This window comes from Balearica regulorum, chromosome 11 (assembly GCF_011004875.1).
Source record: "Balearica regulorum gibbericeps isolate bBalReg1 chromosome 11, bBalReg1.pri, whole genome shotgun sequence".
Lineage (NCBI taxonomy): Eukaryota > Metazoa > Chordata > Aves > Gruiformes > Gruidae > Balearica > Balearica regulorum.
Genome location: NC_046194.1, coordinates 552,020 through 564,925, shown reverse-complemented (window position 1 = coordinate 564,925; position 12,906 = coordinate 552,020). Strand labels below are relative to the sequence as shown.

The following is a 12,906-nucleotide window of genomic DNA, read 5'->3' as shown; positions in this document are numbered from 1 at the left end:
TGTCAATACTCTCATTTAGAAAATGAACAACGGCACCGGCCAGCAATTGTACCGAACGGCAAAAACATACATGATTTTGAGGTTTCATAAAAACATCTAAGCTACCCTATTTCTGTGGTGTCTTGCATAAACTCAAGAGATCCTTGATAACTTCATTAGTCTCCACTCTCGATTATAGAATTTGTAAACAATGGCAACACACGCTTGGCAGTGTTCGCTACACCATGAGGGTTAGAAGAATGAGTTCGTACTCCTTACTAAGTCTTGTACAGCACGCCAAGACCACAGGGAAGAGTACTACAATGATATCAGATAAATAGGATCACAGAAAACCAGAAGGGGCCCCAGAGATCAGATAATCCATCTTTTTACCACAAACCAAGTTTAATCAAAGCCAATCACTCCTGACAGATGCATGTCCAACCTGTTCTTAAAGACCTCCAGTAATGGAGACTTCACCACCTCCCCAAGCAATCTGTTCTAGTGATTTCATTGTCCCCTGCCAATACTTTTTTTTTACTTTATATCTCACTTTAATCACTCTTGCTGCGGTTTAAACACATTATTTCTTGTCTTATCCAGCATGAGCCCAAAGAACAGATTATTCCCTTCTGTGCAACAGCATTTTACATATTTGCAGACAATTATCTGCCTTTATAGGTTATAAAGACAGGTTATAGGATCTCTGATGATGTTTTGTTACGCTGCCTAAAGGCTATCCAGCCAGCTCCTATCTTTTTTGGAGAGTAGCCCCAACTAAGTGTTTTATTTGAGGCTTTACCAAAACTTAGTTGAGTCACAAGATTACTTCACCTGTTTTGCTGGCTGTATTCCTAATTAACATCAAATCATCAGTCTTTTTTAAAACAGTAAGACTTTATTTTGTGTTCAGTTTGTGATCCACTATAAGTCTATATTCTTCTCTGGACAGCTATTCACTCCCCATCTTGGATCCTGGCACCTGGTCACTCCTTCCCAACCACATTGATCTCTATTTCTCCTCCCTGTACTACATCCTACAGCTTCCCAGTCCTTCCTACTCTTCTTATTTGCCAAGAGTATTAAAAACTCTAATATTGTCTTTTAACATCTGCCATGTTGTCCAGTTTCTGCAAAAGGGCAGTTTCTGCAGCTGCCATTTTAGTAAGCGTACCTCTCATTTCTTCATGCAGCACATTAAAGGAGACAGCAATGTCCTCAAGCCTAGAACAGACGACTTTGAATTCCCATCTGAAACATTTAATCAATAATTGTTGATACAGCTGCCCTGAGTACTGGTTCCAAATACTTTTATGCACAATAATCTTCCTAGATATCATGTTTCCCTAGCTTGCTTATGATAATATCACATGATACATGTCAAACCTCAAATCACCTTCAGTCATCCTCCCAACCCATAATGTCTATTTAGCATGTCACGACAAGAAATTTAACAATTCTGACATGATTTATTTTTAGCACCTTCATGTTGGTGGCTATTCCCTTCTGTTACCTTCCAATGCTTCCACCCTTCTGGTGTTTATATACAGCAAAGACTTAAGAGAATCATGTGGGTAATATTAGGAAATTCTCAAAAGTCAGGAAAAAAGTAGGATCAAATTATCGCCAAGAAGGAAATGATGGGGGGTTTTGTCATTGTTCTTGCTGTGCTTGTTTCAAAGAAAAAAAGTACACTTTTTAGGAAGGATGGTGTCAGCTGAGAAATCAGAACAGATACATTCCAACTAAACAGCGTTGTAGTCAGAAGTACACCAAAGAGTGTGGAATGGTTGATTCATGCTCTGTTTAGTCATGGCATACACAATGTATAGAAAACATATACTTGGTAAACTGATGCCTCAAGCAAGTCTTGTATCAATGTCAAGCGTATCATGTCCGAGCGACTGGTTATGAATCCCGAAAGTCACAATGTGCAAAGGCACACTACAAGGCAAATGTTTTAGTCACAGTTATATTCTGGAGTTCTCAGATTATTGCTTTGCCATAAAATATCACTCAGGGACAGCGAACATGGAGAACTGTTAATTGTTCAGTGTTTATTTCCACAAAGAAATGCATACAAGAGTGGCCCCAAAAACATTTTAGCTTTTGTCCAAATAATACACATGCAGGATATGTGAGGACAATTTTTGCAATTATGCCATCCATTATGGCAAAACTATTTGCTAGTAAATGGCTTCACCCTATGGACTTTCCTATTGTGGAAAGAAGTCCCAATGAGCTAAAACCAGTTATTATTTGTGATCCAAGTTGTAGAAAGTGAGAAAAAAGAACTGCACTTTCCAGAACAGGGGGTTTTGTTGTTGTTCCTGGAGGAGTACTCTTGACAAGCTAAATAGCGGTATTCTGCAGATATCTCAGCCTCCCTAAAGAAAAAAGACCAGATTGCCAGAAAAAGTAAAATTCTCCTTAAATAATTATTGTATTTGAGATACAATGTGCAGTATTAGGCACTGTCATGCCTAAAGGCTAGATTAAATTTGATTTTCAGATGCCTAAAAATATATCTTACAAGTGAGATCTAGAACTCCAGACTACATGTACAGCCAAACACCTCAAAATGGGACCCAAAGCAGCTTGTGCCAGAAACATTCAGCTTGCTCTTCACTAAGCTGCACAGATGGAACAACAACAAAGTTCAAAATACTCATTCATCTAAAATCCCATGTTTCCTTGGAGCTTATGAAGCAATGCCATGGCTGAAAAATTGTTGCTGCAACTCTCATCCAGTTGTGAATGACAATACTTATAATCAATCTAGCACTGAGAATAGTGTGCCCACATCTTTCACACGCAGAAGTGTTCTTCAACAAGGTGGTGACAACGACAATGCCTTTTTGCAGACTGGCTCAGCAAATAATGCTTTCATCTGGGAAATCGGACATCTGGGTTCAACTCCTTTTCCAACTCCCAAGTGCGTAGCATGAAGGACATTTCAGACATTATATCTTCTTCACTCCACCTTGCTGAAGTTGTGCCAGGAGGCAGTAGGCAGCTCAACACATCAGTCACACTGCATGAGTATCCTCAAGATGATGAACCAAATCCAAGACTTTCACAATCCAATGTGATGGCCCTCAGCAATAAGGTAGAGTTAGGCGCACACACGCTCTCCTTCAGGCTTAATATCAGTTGAACTCTCCTGTGCAATAGCAGCTCCGTCGGCAGGGAGAAGAGGGCACCTGTTTTCTCCAAGGCTAGTGATCAGGGTACACCCACATTTCAGCTATTTACATTTTCTAGAACTCCTGTGCTAGGCAGACCCAGTATCCTTATGGACTGTAGTTCTAGCAGGGGAAAGGCACCTCTTTTTCACAAAGGACTATTAAAGTGATAGCATACATACTAGCAGCCCATTTTATCAATAAAAAAGGAAAGCATTGTAAACCCATAAACAAGGCAGGTAGGTCACAGGCAGTATTCAGACTCAGTTCTTGATTTGCCTAGCTTAAGGTTGCTGTGAGGTCAAAAAGCGAGGAACGTACAGAATGTCTAAGTGAGACTGGATAGAGAGCCTGGATATCTGCTGAGAAACTTGCTCATCTGAATGCTGTCAGAAATCCTTGCACACCACACAGTATGCACCAAGGATGTCTGACCAGGCACCTGATCGTGACTTCCTTTGTCTGGTCACAAGGTAGAACATGAAGACCCTGAAGTAGAAAAGGCACTTTTTATCTTTTTATGCAGTAGCCTAGTGGTTAGAGCGACTGTTCCCAAAGTACTTTCCAAGATTTCTAGGCTTTCTCAGCCACAGATGTTTCTTAACCACCTCTTCATAATGCCATTCTCAAATGCTCCTACAAAAAGGCTCTTCATACCATCTTATGAAGGCAAACAACTGTACAATTATGCATGCAAGATGAAAAAGGTCAGCAAGTGACTTACTCAAGCCATTCAATGACTCATTGATAGACTTAAATGTGATGGAGATTTCATTAACTTAATCCAGGTAAATGCTAGAACCAAACCATTTGGCTCTTTTAAATGAGAAATGGGATCTAGTGCCTAATTCCTTTTGGCAAGAAAAAGGCATCTGAAGCTTTCTATGCAGTCAGCAAATGAACACCTGAGTTTAGTTGTGCAACTACCCCACATCATCTTTTCATATGGTGAAATCAATACATCATGATTGCACTGTCCTAAGAAAAGCTAATGTTATTTTCCTCCCACGTCTTTTTTCAAAAGCCTGAATTCATATGTTGCTGAGTACCACATGCTGCTCAGATTGAACAGACAAAGAATATCAGACAGTTCAAAGACTTATTTGAAATTCCTGTTGCTGAAGTATCCAAAACGGGTTGGGAAAACTTTTCCATTAGGATGCTATTGGGATCTCAGTTTCAAAGAAAACTTCCAGACTTTTTTAGTTTCAGCCAAGCCAGTAACAGGAGAACAGCACTTTCCCACTAGATCCTTTGGAGCTTTTCCTTCTGTTCCTTAGCAGGAATTTTAAGATACATGTGAGAACAGGGAAAGCAGAAAGTGACTAAATATATTTAGAGGCCTTTCTGAAGCTCTTGACATGTGGATATATTGAAGGTGTGGGACACTTTTCATTGTCTCCATCACTCTTCCTACTGTCTGATATTCCCATGATACAGTATGTGTTATCATCCCAATTGCATGCTTGTATAAATCTACTGATTATGTCATTAAGTTATTTTGAACTCATGTTCTAGATGCACGTGAGCTACAGGGAATGTCCTTATTTTCCCCTAACTCTTAGTCATCTGCAGAGGTTATGTAAAAACCTCTGTCTTATGGACAGACTGCTGAGCCAGGTGATACAGGTCATGGTGACATCTGTGATGCCATGCCTGGACTGCTACTGGTACTCCAGTACTGCTCGCTCAGATATCTCTGTACTGCACTACAGTCACGTGTGAAGCAGCAGGCTGGACATCTCCAAAATCTGCATCAAACAAATAATTTTGACTGAAGAATAATTTCCTTGTTGGTCACTCTTGTCTTTGCTCAGTGGATGACTGAAGAAATCTGCAACAAAAAAGTTATGTTTCTTCATTTAGAATTTAATTCAAAGATGGAATAAACCTTCTGTGTCCAAACTGATCAGTGAGTATTAATACCAACAAATCTAATGCTGCTGTGACTGAGTTTTAATTATGCTTCTCACTGAGGTACACTGACCATTTAACTTACTTACAAATCCTGTACATAAGTAATTGCCTCTAAATAATGTTATTTTCCTTACTCCAACACTATATATGGAGATAAATCACATTTTATGTTAGGACTGAGTTTATGGACATTATGCTGAAGAGACATGAAGTTGATACACTGATAGAAAAGTTAAGATTTTAGGAATGTATTTTAGGATTCAAGATGCTTCTGCTAGATAATCTGGTAATTGCTGGATCACAATGGAATTTAGGTTATCCAGTACATAAGGTACAGATACAAACAGCTTGCTTTTTAAATTTCTAGCCATGGCACAGACCTCCTTAAAGGCCAAATATTATTGCTGTGTTTTGGGTACTGTGTTGCATTTTTGGTGCCAATAAGATCTATACGGCAAAGCACATCATAATGCCCATTACTACAAACAGTTCTGCTGTATCTGACTGAAACAGTGCCGTTAAGAACATCCTGCATAGTCTCCCATATGATGAGCATATCGGGGGGACCTTGTAGACAAACAGTGCTAAGCTGATGAAGTCTGTATCACAAAGTGCTCTAGATTCTGCTTTGAAAGGCTGTTTTGTTTCCGCAGTATTTGTACACAGTCCAGGAATGAAAGAAATGTTTGTTTGTAAATGAGGACAGCAACCATTTATACACATTCTCTTGACCTCACTGTTAGCTGAAGCTGGCTCATCATCACCCAGAACATGAAGGTCTGTGTTCTCCCAGTTTGACCGCTGCAGCAGTACACTTGCCTAACATGTTGTGTCTAGAAGAGGGTGCTCGCATGATCCCATCTGCCAACAGAGCCGTGGGGGTGGGAGCTTCCAGCTCCGTGGGGCTGAGCAGCTGGGACAGTGCTGTCTTCAGGCAGCACAGCTGTTTGTAAAATTAATGGCTTTTCGTAGTCCCCCAGGACAGGTCACAGAAGAACACAACCCTAGTCATTTAAACTAAAATAGCAGAAGAGACTGGGAGCAGGCGTAATTTCAACTTGTTGCTCCCATGAAATGTCTACAGAGAGGAGAGATTACAAAAGCTCGTTTCACTGCTACCAGCTGCACTGATGAATCCATCATCAGAAATGAGAAATGAAGCAGAGTGGAATGAAGTCCAGGTGTACAATCCCACAAAGCCTTGAGGAGTGTTGCACAACTTGAGGCTACCTCTCATTACCGAGAGCTGTACAGCTCCTTCGACCCAGGGCAGCATCTCTGGGCTTTTGTGGGCCCACCAGCGAACCGGAGTAGGGAAGAAAGCAGCTCACAGTCTTCAAGTAATCCCTGAAGCAGTTCTTAGTGTCCCTACATTTTATACAAATAAATAAAATTGTCATTAATTCAACAGGTAACTGTATTTTTGAAGAGTTCTGACATGCTAAATCACAAGGAAGTGTCAATACCAGAAAACTACTGGTGAATTCTGCCAGAATAGCAGAGGAAAACTAATTCAGCAACAAGCAAGGCTGAACTGAAGGACAGGCCTTTTAGAAACCTTAGACTAACTGTGCTGTAATAAGGCTGACATCTTACGGTATTGTGCTTTCATGGAACCCATATATGAAGTAGTCCAATAAAAAGGCAAAACAATTCTGATCACGCTCATCTGCTTCTGTCATATTCACTCCAGTTTGGAGAACAGATGGACAAAGTGTCTGGCATCTGTGTGTCGTTAGCTCAAAGTTGGTGGCCAGAAGGCAAGGTGTAAAAGCCACTCTTTGGACCACTGTGACAGAAGCCAGAGAATGTCCTAGTTACAGCAGTTCAGAGCAACACCTGGAGACCAGCCCATAGTTATCTTGTACTCTGTAAATTGCTGAGCTGCCTCTATTTGTGACCTGCAGACTTCTCTGGCTAGACTTTTGATTTTAGTTCCCCCAGTTCCTGATGCTGCTTGAGAAATATGAAACTGTTTGCTTCCCAGAGCTTCCTTTTCTATAACTCACAGTTTCCATATTGTGTGTTCCTATTGCTTTAACAGTATTTGCCTTTAAAATAAAAATCTGCCTGAGAATAGCTATTTTCCTAACTAAATAGAAGTCTGTGTTATGCAAACATTCAAAGCTCTTTCTGGATGTTTTCCCCATAAAGTTTCACATCAATCACCGTATGAGTATGAAGATATACAGAAATGGATTTGCATACACAATTTGCCAGACAGTTGCAAGTTCAAAGATCTGTTTTAAATCACAAGCACATTGTTTTTAAGACAGTTCTAAATCTCTTGACAATTTTTCCTTTTCTTATTACAAATACATTTTTGCTTTAAAACTTTGACTGCTCTTTAAGATGTAGTATACCAATTGTCATCTGTCTCCCTCAAAAAGCTTTCAATAAGTTCTATTAAATCTTAAGCTACAGGGTTCAAAACCAAACTGGATCCCTGAAAGATCTGATGCATTCAGTATTCAGAGGCACACTAGATGATAGTCTTCTCTCTAAAACCTGACTTTACATTGCACACATAGGGAAAAGATGAAGCCACGCCTACTATATTGACTCTGTGTGGAGCTACAGACCTTCTATAGGGCCACGGGAAAGTTGCACAGGCAAAGGTCTGTAAGGATTGATGGTGCCTTCAGGACGTGCCTGACGTGTGAATGTCCTTAAGTGCCGTAAGCTTGCACCTAAAGAACACCACAGGTATAAAAGTCTCCACACCTCAGTGCCTGAAGCTCTTTGGGCTGCCACACCTCCAGGCCCCAGGTGCCAAACGAACGTTGCAATGCCCAAGAGTGTTGCAATGCCCGAGACCTTCCGTGGGTTTCCTCCTCGCTGTTTTGAGCCTCAGTCTGCAGTTTGCTAACCGGGATCCCAGACAGATAACGCACGCCACATAAATTCTGAGAGTAGGTGATATGGATGCAACGTGGTCATGACGTTAATGAAACAGCAGTTTAGTAGATAGAATCAAATTACAAAGTACCCAAATCTTTTTATATTACCAATTTAAAATGACCTCACCAACCAAATGTAACAGTGCAAAGAGTAATCAGATTTTAAAGGTCTGTGCACAGAGACATTCACAGGATGCTGCCCCGGTTAAAGTATCTAAACAGACGTGCACATTTATACACATGTGTGGAAGAACAAACACACAGTTGTCACAACAGTCTTTAAAAACAGGTTAAAATACATTTGGAATCATATAAATACAGCTGATCCTGCAACAGGGGCATGCAGATGCTCCTTCTACCCTAACAGAGTAGTGAATTTTCTCTGCGCAAAGGTTCAAAGCAAAATAATGTAACTGGTGGGTGGGGGTGGGTGGGGGTGGGTGGGAGTGTGCGTGTGTGTGTGGTCACAGAATAAAGCTAGATCTCCAGTTCCCTTCTCCCAGACCACTTCTCTCTTACCGACCACAGTGGACACCTTTAGGCATCTTCTGAACAGACGAGAGATGGTAACAGCCAGGAGAAATAAGTCTGAAAAAACCCAACAATTTGCACTGTTAGGAATGCTTTTAACAATCTTTCAGTAATCCTAATTTTAGACCATTTTTCTATTAAACGTTGCAAATTCTATAGTTTAACAATAAAGTTATTTCAGTCAGGTAGACAGCAAATGATTTCTTTGTGATTTCCCCACTGTGGGTATACGCTGGAGCATCTTTCTGGAAATGCTGCACTTAATTTGGACATCTCACTGAGGGTCATATGCACAAACTGTTGCAATAAGAAAATCCACATCCAGCAGAGAAACATAAGCAGAGTACGTGCACCTAATAAGTATGACTAAAACTAAAGATCAGAAATTTTGTAGATGGGCCTTATGACTACATGCTGTCTCATTTTTTTTCCTTTTGGGAACAATGAGGAAAGCATTTAGCTAAAGTATTTGCATAGGTAATGTTGCCTTCTTACTTTTGTTCTGAATTGACAACTGAATGCATTTTATACATGAAATATGGAGCATAAATACTGCTCCATCAAGGGGAAAGCATACTATGGTAGTGGAGAGTTAAAAAAAAGAAGTGGGGATTAAAGGGCCATTAAGTCTCTTCCATTGATTTTAATAGCACTGACTCACGAATATCCTTGCATACTGATGGACTGTTTTTCACCACAAATTCTAAGTGCAGACTCCAGGACTGCTGAAGAGGAACATAGCTGTATGCCAATATTTGGAAAGACTAGAGAAAATTATACAGAAGAATTGAAAAAAAAATATCTAATTTTAGGACTGACTGTTCCGCTATCAGCAAATTGAGAAGCCCCAGAGGAAGGCATAGGCATAATTTCAAGCTGTCATGAAAGATCTGAGAACTAGTGGGCATCTGGTATATGAGAGTTCTGGGTCACTTTGTTCACTGTTTCATCTTACTTCTATGGACATTCCACACAGATCACACAGGATTTGGTGAACATCACAACTTCATTCAACTTCAATCTACGTTGCTTATCCTGGTCTCTCACATTTATCCATACATCTCTCCATGTCCCTACACTTGCTTTGCACAACAGGGCTACTCTCCCCGATTTTCAAATGGGCACAAGTATGCCTGAACCTCCCAGCTACTGCTGCTGCTACGCAGGCCACAGCGAAGACAAACACCCCATCACAAGGAGGTGGAGGACAGGGTAAACTTCTGGTGTTAGAAACAGTCCAGCAGCAGGGAAGCTGTCTTGGCTGCTCCAGAACAGCCCCCAAAATGCCTTATGTGAGCTATGTCAGCCACAGCCACGAAGGAAAATACCTGGGGTGTGTTTCGAAGGGCAGTGATCATTTGGTCGGCCAGCCATAACTTCCGGACATTGCAAATACAAACGAAAATGGATGGACTATTTGATGGATAAGGAATTGGCTGGGTGGCTGCAGCCAAAGTGTTGCAGTCAATGGCTCTATGTCCAGCCAGAACAGGTTGCCCAGAGAAGTTGTGGATGCCCCATCCCTGGAAGCGTTCATGGCCAGATAGGATGGGGCTTTGGGCAACCTGATCCGTGGTGGAAGGTATCCCTGTCCATGGCAGGGGATTGGACTAGATGGGCTTTAAAAGCTTCTTCCAACTCAAACCATTCCATGATCCTATGAAAACCAATTCTTTTACTTCCTACAGAGAAACCTACTTCTGTTTCCCAATGATGGGAACCTATTTTATTCAATGTCAAACCTCAGTTGCAATTGTTTCAACAAAACTGCTCTGTGCCACAAAGTACAGTTCAGCCCTGGTGCGACCAGCTACAACAGCGATACTCTAATTGCTCAAGCTCATTACATCCACTGGGCATCTTCCCGGCACTCCCTTCTTTCTTCACTCTCATCACAGAGAGGCTGCCATGGCAAAGCTGCCTGTGCACGAGAGCTTTGGCCACAAGTGGCACCGTCCCCAGTGCTTTAGACCAGACCCATTCCCCTTAGGCAAGGGGTTCCTGAAGAGCCGCGGGGAACACTCCCCTCACCTCCCAAAAAGCTGCCGGGGGAGTGTCACTGTGGCCGTAGGTGAGGACACAGTGTGAGGGGTAAAGCACGCAGTAATGACACATGGTGCTGCACATTTATGTGAGGATATTGGAGCTCGTTCCACAAGCAAAGGACCAGCCAGAGAGTTACATGAGGCAATGGTGCTATTTAGGTTATTTAACGTGAGGGTTTTTTCTCTAGAAGCTGTCTACCACACGTCCTGTGAATCGCAGGCTTCATCACATCTAGGTCTAGATAGCTCAGAACAGAGCTGCGTAACAGCCAGTTTAAACCAAAACACCAATTTTCTTCAGCTCAGACAGGACAAGCAAACATCAGTGTGCTGCTAAATACTGGTGGAGGTATCTATTGTCTTCGCTGAGTTCAAGCAGCACCGAGCTGTAGATTCAATAGTACACCAAAATGAATTTACCTTCACAAAGGAAACAATCTCGGGAAGTCCATCTTCTACCGCAGGTGGCTGAAGAAAATGGTCTGCGACACCTTGCTGCATGGGCCCTGTTTGATTAAAGGCAGCACTGTGCAGTCAAAAAGAAGATATTTGCCAGCGGAGCTCACTTCTGATTTAAAATTAAGCCCTGAAGTCCACATATAAACAGTGTCGCTGCCGTTTTTATCTCTCAAGAAACCACACGGTCCCAGCACCGCTGCCACACTCCCTGGAACAACGGCGAGGTGAGAGAGCTGCCGAGCAACCGGGCGCTGTGCTGCCCACCGTCAGAGACATGTTACGTCTCTTCAGCTCCTGCCAACCGCGTTCGTTGTCCTCCCTTCTGCCCTGGCTGCTACCTTACGGCTTGAAACCAGAGTTTTTTCTGTGTGAAAACTGCTTTAGGGAACTGCCGGGCAGAGGTTTGAGGCCCTGGGCCTGGCTCTCCTCGGTGTCACAGCCGTGCTGGACTCTCCCCGCTCTTGGGTGGCTGCTGAGGAGGGAGATGGGGGGTCTGAGCGTGCGGCGCTCCTAAATGCATCAGTCCTCGGGTTTGAGTCCAGAGTGCAATGCTTGCTATTTAAAGGCTCTCAGGTTGCACAAATACTGCAGGAATGTTGCATAAAACACACCTTCGTAGAGCGCTCACAGGCACCGACTCAGGCCAATTATTGCAAGAAGCCCTAAAATACACAATTGAACTTCATTCCATTGAACTCCACGAGATGTAAGCACGGCAGCCCGCCCTTCACAGAGCTGCGGGCCGGCCGACAGACGCGGGAGGACCCGGCAGGCCCGGGCAGCCGCAGCCGCCGCGCCTGCACCCCGCGGGGCGGGAGGACACGGCTGCGCATGCGCGGAGCCGCCGGGGCGGCGGGCGGCCGCGGAGCAGAGGGAGGGCGGCGCCATGTTGTGCTGCCGCAGGCGGGATGGGTGGCCAGGGCACGGACCGCGGCTCCTGGAACCGCGGCGCAAGCAATGTGATGGCACTGCAGCGGCCAGCGTCCGTCGCTGTCACTGCTGTCGCTGTCGGAAGGAGCGGAAGGAGCAAGACCTGTCATGAGCATGTGGTGCTCAGATGTGTAGTAGTCCTGAACGGCGGGTGTGGGACGTGCGGTGGGGCAGGACGCCCACCTTCACCTGAAATGTGCCCCCCCACCCCTTTCCCTTGGGGCTGCTGCGGATTCCCCTGCAGTGCTGGCTCCCCAAGGCCACCCGGTGCCCCAAACAAAAACCTGGCCCACCTAAGCACACCGCCAGTGAGTCTCAGCATGAGTCTTCAATTCTCCAGAAACTCCTCTCTCACCTTAAGCATGATTTCACTGATGACTTTTAGGATTCAGGACGGAATGCATGAATTAAGGAGATCTGGTTCTTCTCTTTCCTCCGTAATTGCAACACGACCTGTTACCTTCTGTTCTTCCATCACGAACACGTGCTTGTCCCCTTCTGGTTTCAATCTACTGGTTTTACATTTCAGCTTTATTTTGTTGTAAACTACAATCTAAAGTCAGGATATCTTACCTATGACTCATGCATGTTCCAACATATAATTCAGATCATGATATGGATCCATTTTTGGAAAATATGTCCTTTTTTCACTTTACTGTTTCTCCCGTCACATAATAGCGTGATCGGTGTCTTCAACTGAACAATAAATCCTCCTTCACGCACCTCCTTACAAGCGGTGGAAATCACAATTTGGGTCTGGCTCCATACGGAAAAGGAGCTGTTATACCAAAAGGTGCGAATGATGGTTAACAAACATGCCCGGGCTGTTGGGAACCGAAGCTCTTGATGAAGCTGATGTCAGAGGTGGCTACCTCTCATCCTGGTAGATAGAAGACATTACTACATGCCTTTCTGTAACAACAGTATAAACAATAGAAACTAACCGTTGCCCAAGACGAA

General features: G+C 43.3%; 1 long non-coding RNA gene across 1 annotated transcript; it reads right to left on the bottom strand.

Moving 5' to 3' along the window:
• Positions 1–2,040: 2,040 nt before the first annotated feature.
• On the bottom strand, positions 2,041–11,829 carry LOC142603336 (uncharacterized). The gene is made up of 3 exons (XR_012837250.1): positions 10,544–11,829; positions 8,501–8,569; positions 2,041–6,449 (listed from the first exon to the last, which is right to left on the bottom strand). It is a non-coding gene; the product is annotated as an uncharacterized LOC142603336 (long non-coding RNA).
• Positions 11,830–12,906: the final 1,077 nt, after the last annotated feature.